We start from the raw sequence: 8919 nt of genomic DNA on the forward strand, positions 1-8919 counted from the left end.
CCTTTCAATATTTCCTTTATCTTCGGGTAAAGAAAGAAGTCATTGGGGGCCAGATCAGGTGAGTAGGGAGGGTGTTCCAATAGCTATTTACTGGCTAAAAGCTCCCTCACAGTCAGTGCCATGTGAGTTGGTGCATTGTCATGATGCAAAAGCCATGAATTGTTGGCGAAAAGTTCAGGTTATCTAACATTTTCACGCAGCCTTTTCAGCACTTCCAAAAAGTAAACTTGGTTAACTGTCCAGTTGGTAAAAATTCATAATGAATAATCCCTCTGATAATCAAAACAGGTTAGCAACATTGTTGCCACCAGTTTGTGAACTTAATTGTCAGACCTCGCATTATCCATTTATGTACTGATAGTCTTGATTTGCTAAAATTTGGGTTCAAATTTTTGCATCTATGCTTATGAAGGATATTGTTCTGTTACTTTTTCTCTTGTAATGTCTTTGCCATGTATTCATATTAGTTGAGAAGTGTTCCACCATCTCTTCTTTCCTGGAAGAGATTGTGAAGACATGATATTAATTCTTTAAACGTTTGGTAGAATTAACCACTGAAGATGCCTGGACTTGGAGTTTCCTTTGTGGAAAGGTTTTAAACTATGAATTCAATTTATTTAACAAATTCAGGACTAGTCATATTACTTTCTCTTGAGTGAACTTTGGCAGTTTGTATCTGTTAGGGGCTGAATTTTGTCCCCCATCTTCCACCCCCAATTCAAACATTGAAGCGCAAACCCTTAGTACTTCATTATTTTGACTAAATTCAAAGCTAGGGCCTTTAAAGAGATAAATTAAGTTAAAATGAGAATATTAGGGTGGGCCCTAATTCAGTATGACTGATGTCCTTATAAGAAGAGGAGATTAGGACACACATATGCACAGAGGAAAGACCATATAAAGACACAGGGAAAAGGTGGCCAAGGAGTGGGGACTCAGGAAACCAACCCTGTTGACACCTTGATCTCAGATTCTAGCTTCCAGAATTGTTAGGGGGGAAAAATTATATCAATTAAGCCACCCAGTCTGTAGTACTTTGTAAAGTACTATAGCCCTAGTAAAGTAATAGAGAATTTGCCCATTTCACTAAGTTGTTGAATTTTGTAACATAAAACTGTATAAGGAAATGCAAATAAAAGTTGCAAGAGCTACCTCACACTCATTAGGATGGCTACTATTAAAAAAGCACCAAAAAACAAATGTTGGTGGGGATGTAGGGAAATTGGAACCCTTGTGTAATTTTAATGGGAACATAAAATAGTACAGCCACTGTAGAAAACAGTATGGACAGTTCTTTAAAAAATTAAAAATAGAATTAACCTGCAATTCTACTTCTGGGTATATATTCTCAAAAGAACTGAAATGTGGACCTCAAAGAAATGTTTGTACACCCATTTTCATAGGAGCAATGTTTATAATAGCTAAAATGTGACAGCAACACAAGTGTCCATCAATGGATGAATGAATAAGGAAAATGTGGTATATAAATGCAATGGAATATTCAACCTTGAAAAGGAAGGAAATTCTGACATATGCTATAACATGGATGAACCTTGAGGACACTATGCTAAGTAAAATAAGCCAGTTGCAACAATATATAATAAATACTGTATGATTCCACTTATATATAGTAATCAAAGTCATAGAATTAGAAGTAGAATGGGTGGTTGCCCTGGGCTGGGGGGAGGGGGAAATGGAGTGCTATTGTTTAATGGGTATAAATTTCAGTTTTGCAAGAGGAAAAGTGTTCTGTAGATGGATGGTAGTGATGTACAGTATTACAAATGTAATACTACTGAACTACACTTAAAGATGATTAAGATAGTAAGTTGTATGTTATGTGTATTTTACCACACACACAAAAAAATTGTTCACAGTATCGCCTTTATTCTTTCAATGTTTGTAGCCTCTGTAGTGATATCTTCTTTTATTCCTGATTTTGGCAATTTGTGTCTTCATTCTTTTTTTCTGACAATTCTGAGGAAAGTTGTTCACTTAAAAAAAATCTTTTCAAAGAATCTACTTTGGTTTTATTGATTTTCTATATTTTTGAAAATTTTCTATCTCATTGACTTTTGCTCTCTTTATTTTCTTAAGATTCATTTACTCTTTTAAAAAATTTCTTCAGGTAGATGTATAGATCGCTGATATTTAAACCTTTATTGTTTTCTAATATAAATATTTAATGCCATACATTTACCTCTAAGGAAGGCTCTAATTACGTACCATAAATTTTAATAGATTGTGTTTTCATCTTAATTTAGTGCAAAAATAGTTTCTAATTTCCCTTCTGATATTTGACCCATGGGTTATTTAGAAACATATGGTTTAATTTCCAAATATTTGGGTATTTTTTCATATCTTTCTGATATTGATATATAATTTAGTTCTGTTTTGGTCAGAGAAACATATATATTATTTCAGTCCTTTTCAAATTTACTGAGAAATGTTTTATGACCCAGAATATAGTCTATTTTAGTGCGGTTCCATGTAAACTTTAAAAGAATGTTTATTTTGCTGTAGTTGTGTGGACTCCTTCAGAAATGCCAATTAGTATAGGTTGAGTGATAATGCTGTTTAAGACTTTTATATCCTTACTGATTTTTTAGGGGTCTGTTCTATTAATTATTTAATGAGTGTCAGCTTGTCCAAATATAATTATGGTTTAATCTATCTTTCCTTTCAGTTCTATCAGTTTTTTTTATTTGTTTGAAAGCTTTGTTCTTTGATGGATGCACATTTAGAATTGTTATTTTTGATCAATTGATCCCTTTGTCATCATAGTATCTTTCTTTATTCTTGTTAATATNGGTTGAGCTGTCGTTCAGCATCTTAGCTGTGGAGGGCAGTGTCACTGGCCCTCATATGTGGGATCCGAACCGGGGCCCTCTGGCATCCCAAGCGAATTCTTAACCATCGCGCCACTCGGCCGGCCCCTCACTAAGTTTCTTTAGCATTTTCATAACCAGTGTTTTGAATTCTGTCTCTAGTTGATTGGTTGTCTCCATTTAATTTAGTTCTTTTTCTGGAGTTTTTTCCTCTTGTTTTATTTGAGACATGTTTCTTTGTTTCCTCATTTTGTCTGCCTGTCTCTGTTTGCTTCTATGTATTAGGTAGATCTCTTATGTTTCTCAGTTTTCGTCAGGTGGCCTTATATAGGAGGTGTATTGTGTGGCTCAGTGGCAAGTCTCCCTGATCACCTGTGACATGTGCTCCTGGAGTGTCCCTTGTGTGGGCCATGTGTACCCTCCTGTAGTGGTTGAGCACCACCAGAGGCACTGTCAGCACTGGGACAACCAACCCGGACTGAGAGCCTAAAGAGGTTCTTTCAGCAGCTGAGCCTTACAGGCAGCTGGTAGGTGGCAACATACCAAAGAGTGCACTGGGCCTTTTGCTAAGCTGTCCAAGGCCTGATACTGGTGGCAGCCAGCCTTGGTTCACAGCATGGCCACCTCCACACACCTCCAAGTGCAGCACTCGGCACCAACCAACCACATTTAGCTTTGTAGTTCCTACTAGGTAGCACTAGGCTGGCCACAGGCAACAGCTGAACTTGGCCCTCATAGGAGCCCCTCCCAAGAGGCACCAGCAAAATCACACCCAGAGGCCAGCTTTAGACTAAAATAGGGTACCACATGATTAGCCCCACAAGCAGCACACCCAAAGGGTTGTCTCAACAACGTAAGAGCCCGCTGGGGCAAATCCCTCTCTGAGGAGTTAGACCACACACAGCAACTCCCATACACTGTGGGCATAGGCAATCCTTAGGGCCAGTCAGCCCGAGAGTCACTCCCACCCACTGATGTGCCAAAAGCAATCAAGGCTCATTTTAATTGACTTTCAGATTAGCCGATCCTTTCTTCTGCATTGTCCAAACATACTGAATCTCATCCAGTGAGTTTTTACTTCAGATATTGTATTTTTTGATTCTAGAATTACCATTTTTTTTCTTATGAGTTTTCATGCTCTCTTGAAATTTAACATCACTTTACCCATTATCTTTCCCTATAAGTTTCTTAACATATTTATAATAGTTCTTTTACAGTCCTTGTCTGTTAATTCCAAAAGCTGGCTTGTCTGTGAGTGTGCTTATATTAATTATTTTTCCTCTTGCATCTTCAGATATCTAGCAATTTGTCCATACTCAACATTTGAGTGACATATTGTAGACTCTGATTTCTGTTATCTTCCTGTGAAGAAAGGTTGAGTTTTGATCTAGCAGACAGTTAGATTTTTGGTGGATCAATTTGATCCAGTGAAAGCTTAGCTTTAGGCTTAGTTAGAGTGAGGTTTTTTTTCCAGGTTTTCTCTTATCTCCAGGACATGCATTCTCAACAGGAGCAATATTACCCCCAAAGGGGTGAAAATTGGTTCTTGGTGGAGGTGAAAAATATCTTAGATATCACAATGGTTTGTGGTCCTCCAAAGGTCAACCTTACCTGACAAAATATTCTTTTGTATTTAATTTTCTCATTAGGGGGGATTTAAATGTAATTTTTGCCCCCAGCAGGGGCAGAGGGGGGAAGATAATGAAAAAAACAACAACAAAGCTGAGAAATTCTGTGTATAGTCCTTAGTCAGTAAGTGATCCTTATTCTGAAGTTGTGATTCTGAGGTATTAGTGAAAATTCCGTGTTTACAATGCTTCTTTAAGTTGCAGAATTTGAACTCCAAAATCCCAATTTCCCAACACCAGGCAATTGTTGAAATCTCTTCTCTTTACCCTTCTAGCTGACATCCCTAAACTCTGATTTCTGACTCCTCAGCTCTATAAGACACTTTCTATTTGGGTTCTATTCTCCATTGTCCTTTAAGAGGGTACCCTCAGAAGAAAAGCTGGTTTAATGTATCTCTCACTTACTTTACTTTTCTTCTTATAAGAGTCATACCCGATCAATTTCTGCCTGCTTTTAGTTGATTCCCAGTATTTATTCTTTTTACATTTTGCCCAGCATTTGTAAATGTTATCTGTAGGAGAGTTAATTTGATATAAGTTCCTTCACATTACCAGGGACTGTTCCCTAAAACAACTTGGCAATATCTATTAAAAATTTAAATCCTTCATTTCTTGGTTTCTATCCTGGGAGATATTCCTACACATGTGCACATAGATTTTTCACAGAGGAATAGTTAGTAGACCAGACTTGGCCTGTGGTTAATAGATTGCTCACCCCTAGTCTATAGGTTTAACTATTTAAATACAAGTAAGTTCTTTTTTAATTTTAAAATAATTATAGATTTGCAAGAAGTTGCAAAAATAGTACAGTGATCCTATGTACCCCAGTTTTCCCAGTGGTTACATTGTATGCCATAAAACCCAGGGAATTGACATTGGTACAAAGTGTGTGTATAGTTTTTTGGTATTTTATCATAGGTATAGACTTGAGTAACTTCCACTNATGGGAACATAAAATAGTACAGCCACTGTAGAAAACAGTATGGACAGTTCTTTAAAAAATTAAAAATAGAATTAACCTGCAATTCTACTTCTGGGTATATATTCTCAAAAGAACTGAAATGTGGACCTCAAAGAAATGTTTGTACACCCATTTTCATAGGAGCAATGTTTATAATAGCTAAAATGTGACAGCAACACAAGTGTCCATCAATGGATGAATGAATAAGGAAAATGTGGTATATAAATGCAATGGAATATTCAACCTTGAAAAGGAAGGAAATTCTGACATATGCTATAACATGGATGAACCTTGAGGACACTATGCTAAGTAAAATAAGCCAGTTGCAACAATATATAATAAATACTGTATGATTCCACTTATATATAGTAATCAAAGTCATAGAATTAGAAGTAGAATGGGTGGTTGCCCTGGGCTGGGGGGAGGGGGAAATGGAGTGCTATTGTTTAATGGGTATAAATTTCAGTTTTGCAAGAGGAAAAGTGTTCTGTAGATGGATGGTAGTGATGTACAGTATTACAAATGTAATACTACTGAACTACACTTAAAGATGATTAAGATAGTAAGTTGTATGTTATGTGTATTTTACCACACACACAAAAAAATTGTTCACAGTATCGCCTTTATTCTTTCAATGTTTGTAGCCTCTGTAGTGATATCTTCTTTTATTCCTGATTTTGGCAATTTGTGTCTTCATTCTTTTTTTCTGACAATTCTGAGGAAAGTTGTTCACTTAAAAAAAATCTTTTCAAAGAATCTACTTTGGTTTTATTGATTTTCTATATTTTTGAAAATTTTCTATCTCATTGACTTTTGCTCTCTTTATTTTCTTAAGATTCATTTACTCTTTTAAAAAATTTCTTCAGGTAGATGTATAGATCGCTGATATTTAAACCTTTATTGTTTTCTAATATAAATATTTAATGCCATACATTTACCTCTAAGGAAGGCTCTAATTACGTACCATAAATTTTAATAGATTGTGTTTTCATCTTAATTTAGTGCAAAAATAGTTTCTAATTTCCCTTCTGATATTTGACCCATGGGTTATTTAGAAACATATGGTTTAATTTCCAAATATTTGGGTATTTTTTCATATCTTTCTGATATTGATATATAATTTAGTTCTGTTTTGGTCAGAGAAACATATATATTATTTCAGTCCTTTTCAAATTTACTGAGAAATGTTTTATGACCCAGAATATAGTCTATTTTAGTGCGGTTCCATGTAAACTTTAAAAGAATGTTTATTTTGCTGTAGTTGTGTGGACTCCTTCAGAAATGCCAATTAGTATAGGTTGAGTGATAATGCTGTTTAAGACTTTTATATCCTTACTGATTTTTTAGGGGTCTGTTCTATTAATTATTTAATGAGTGTCAGCTTGTCCAAATATAATTATGGTTTAATCTATCTTTCCTTTCAGTTCTATCCGTTTTTTTTATTTGTTTGAAAGCTTTGTTCTTTGATGGATGCACATTTAGAATTGTTATTTTTGATCAATTGATCCCTTTGTCATCATAGTATCTTTCTTTATTCTTGTTAATATTCCTTCTTCTTAATTCTGCTTTCTGTGATAGCTACTCTGGCTTCCTTTTGTTTTGTGTCAAAAAAAAAGCATATATATTTTTACCTTATAACAAATCATTGTTAATCAGAGATGCTGAACATTCCTAATACTTTGTGAACACAGGATATACTGCAAACACAATATTTTATTATTTTTTAGTTTTCAATTATAGTTGACATTCAATATTATTTTATATTGGTTTCAGGTGTACAGTGTAGTGGTTAGATATTTATATAATTTATGAAGAGACCCCCCTGATAAATCTAGTACCCACCTGACACTAGACATAGTTATTACAATATTATTGACTATGTTCCCTATAGTGTACATCCCTATGACTATTTTGTAATTACCAATTTGTATTCATTAATCCCTTCACCTTTTTCACCAAGATCCCCAACTCCCTCCTATCTGGTAACCATCAGTTTGCTTTCTGTATCTATGAGTCAGTTTCTGTTTTTGTTTGCTTGTTTGTTTGTTTTGTTCTTTAGATTCCACATATAAATGAGATCATGTGGTTTTTTTCTCTCTCTGTCTGACTTATTTCACTTAGCATAATACCTTCTAGGTCCATCCATGTTGTCACTAATAGTAAGATTTTATTTTTTATGCCTAAATAATATTTTATTGTATATATGTATAGCATATTCTTTATCCAATCATCTATTGATGGGTATTTTGGTTGCTTCCATATATATCTTGGCTATTGTAAACAGTGCTGCAGTGAACCTATGGTTGCACATATCTTTTTTAATTAATGTTTTGGATTTCTTCAGGTAATACCCAGAAGTGGAATTGCTGGGTCATAAGGTAGTTCTAGTTTTAATTTTTTGAGGAACCTCCAAACTGTTTTTCATAGTCCTGCACCAATTTGCAGTCCCACCAACGGTGCATGAGCGTTCCCTTTTCTCCACATCCTCACCAACACTTATTTTTTCTTTATTCAATGATGATAGCCATTCTGACAGGTGTGAGGTGATATCTCATTGTGGTTCTTATTTGCATTTCTCTGATAATTAGTAATGTCGAGTAGTTTTTCATGTGTTTATTGGCCATCTGTATGCCTTCTTTGGAGAAATGTCTATTCAGGTTCTTTGCCCATTGTTAATGGATTGTTTGTTTTTTGGTGTTGAGTTGTATGAGTTCTTTATATAAATTTTGGATAATAAGACCTTATCAAATGTATCATTGGCAAATATCTTCTCCCATTCTGTAGGATGTCTTTTCATTTTGTTGATGGTTTCCTTTGGTATGCAAAACCTTTTTAGTTTGACCTAGTCCCATTTGTTTATTTTTTCTTTTGTTTCCTTCGCCTGAGGAGATACATCAGAAACAGTATCACTAAGAGCAATGTCAGAGAGTTTACTGCCTTTGTTTTCTCCTAGGAGTTTTATGGTTTTGGGTCTTGTATTTAAGTCTTTAATCCATTTTGAGTTTATTCTCATATTTGGAGTAAGAAGGTGGTCCAGTTTCATTCCCCCCCCCCAGATATCTGTCCAGGTTTTTCAGCACCATTTATTGAATAGACTGTCTTTGCCCCAATTATATACCGCATTATATTCTTGCTCCCTTTGTGACAGATTAAATGACAATGTAAGTATGAATTTATTTCTGGGCTCTCTATTCTGTTCCACTGATCTATGTGTCTGTTTTTATGCCAATACCATGCTGTTTTGTTTAGAATGGCCTTGTAGTACAGTTTCATATGAGATAGCTTGAGACTTCCAAATTTGTTCTTCTTTCTCAAGGTTGCTGTGGCTCTTCAGGGTCTTTTTGGTTCTGTATAAATTTTAGGATTATTTGTTCTAGTTCTCTGGTATTTTGATAGGGATTGCATTGAATCTGTAGGTTGCTTTGGGTAGTATGGACATTTTAACTATATTAATTCTTACTATCCATGAGCATGGTATATGTTTCCATTTATTTGTATCTTT

This window comes from Hipposideros armiger, unplaced genomic scaffold, assembly GCF_001890085.2.
Source record: "Hipposideros armiger isolate ML-2016 unplaced genomic scaffold, ASM189008v1 scaffold_235, whole genome shotgun sequence".
Classification (NCBI taxonomy): Eukaryota; Metazoa; Chordata; class Mammalia; order Chiroptera; family Hipposideridae; genus Hipposideros; species Hipposideros armiger.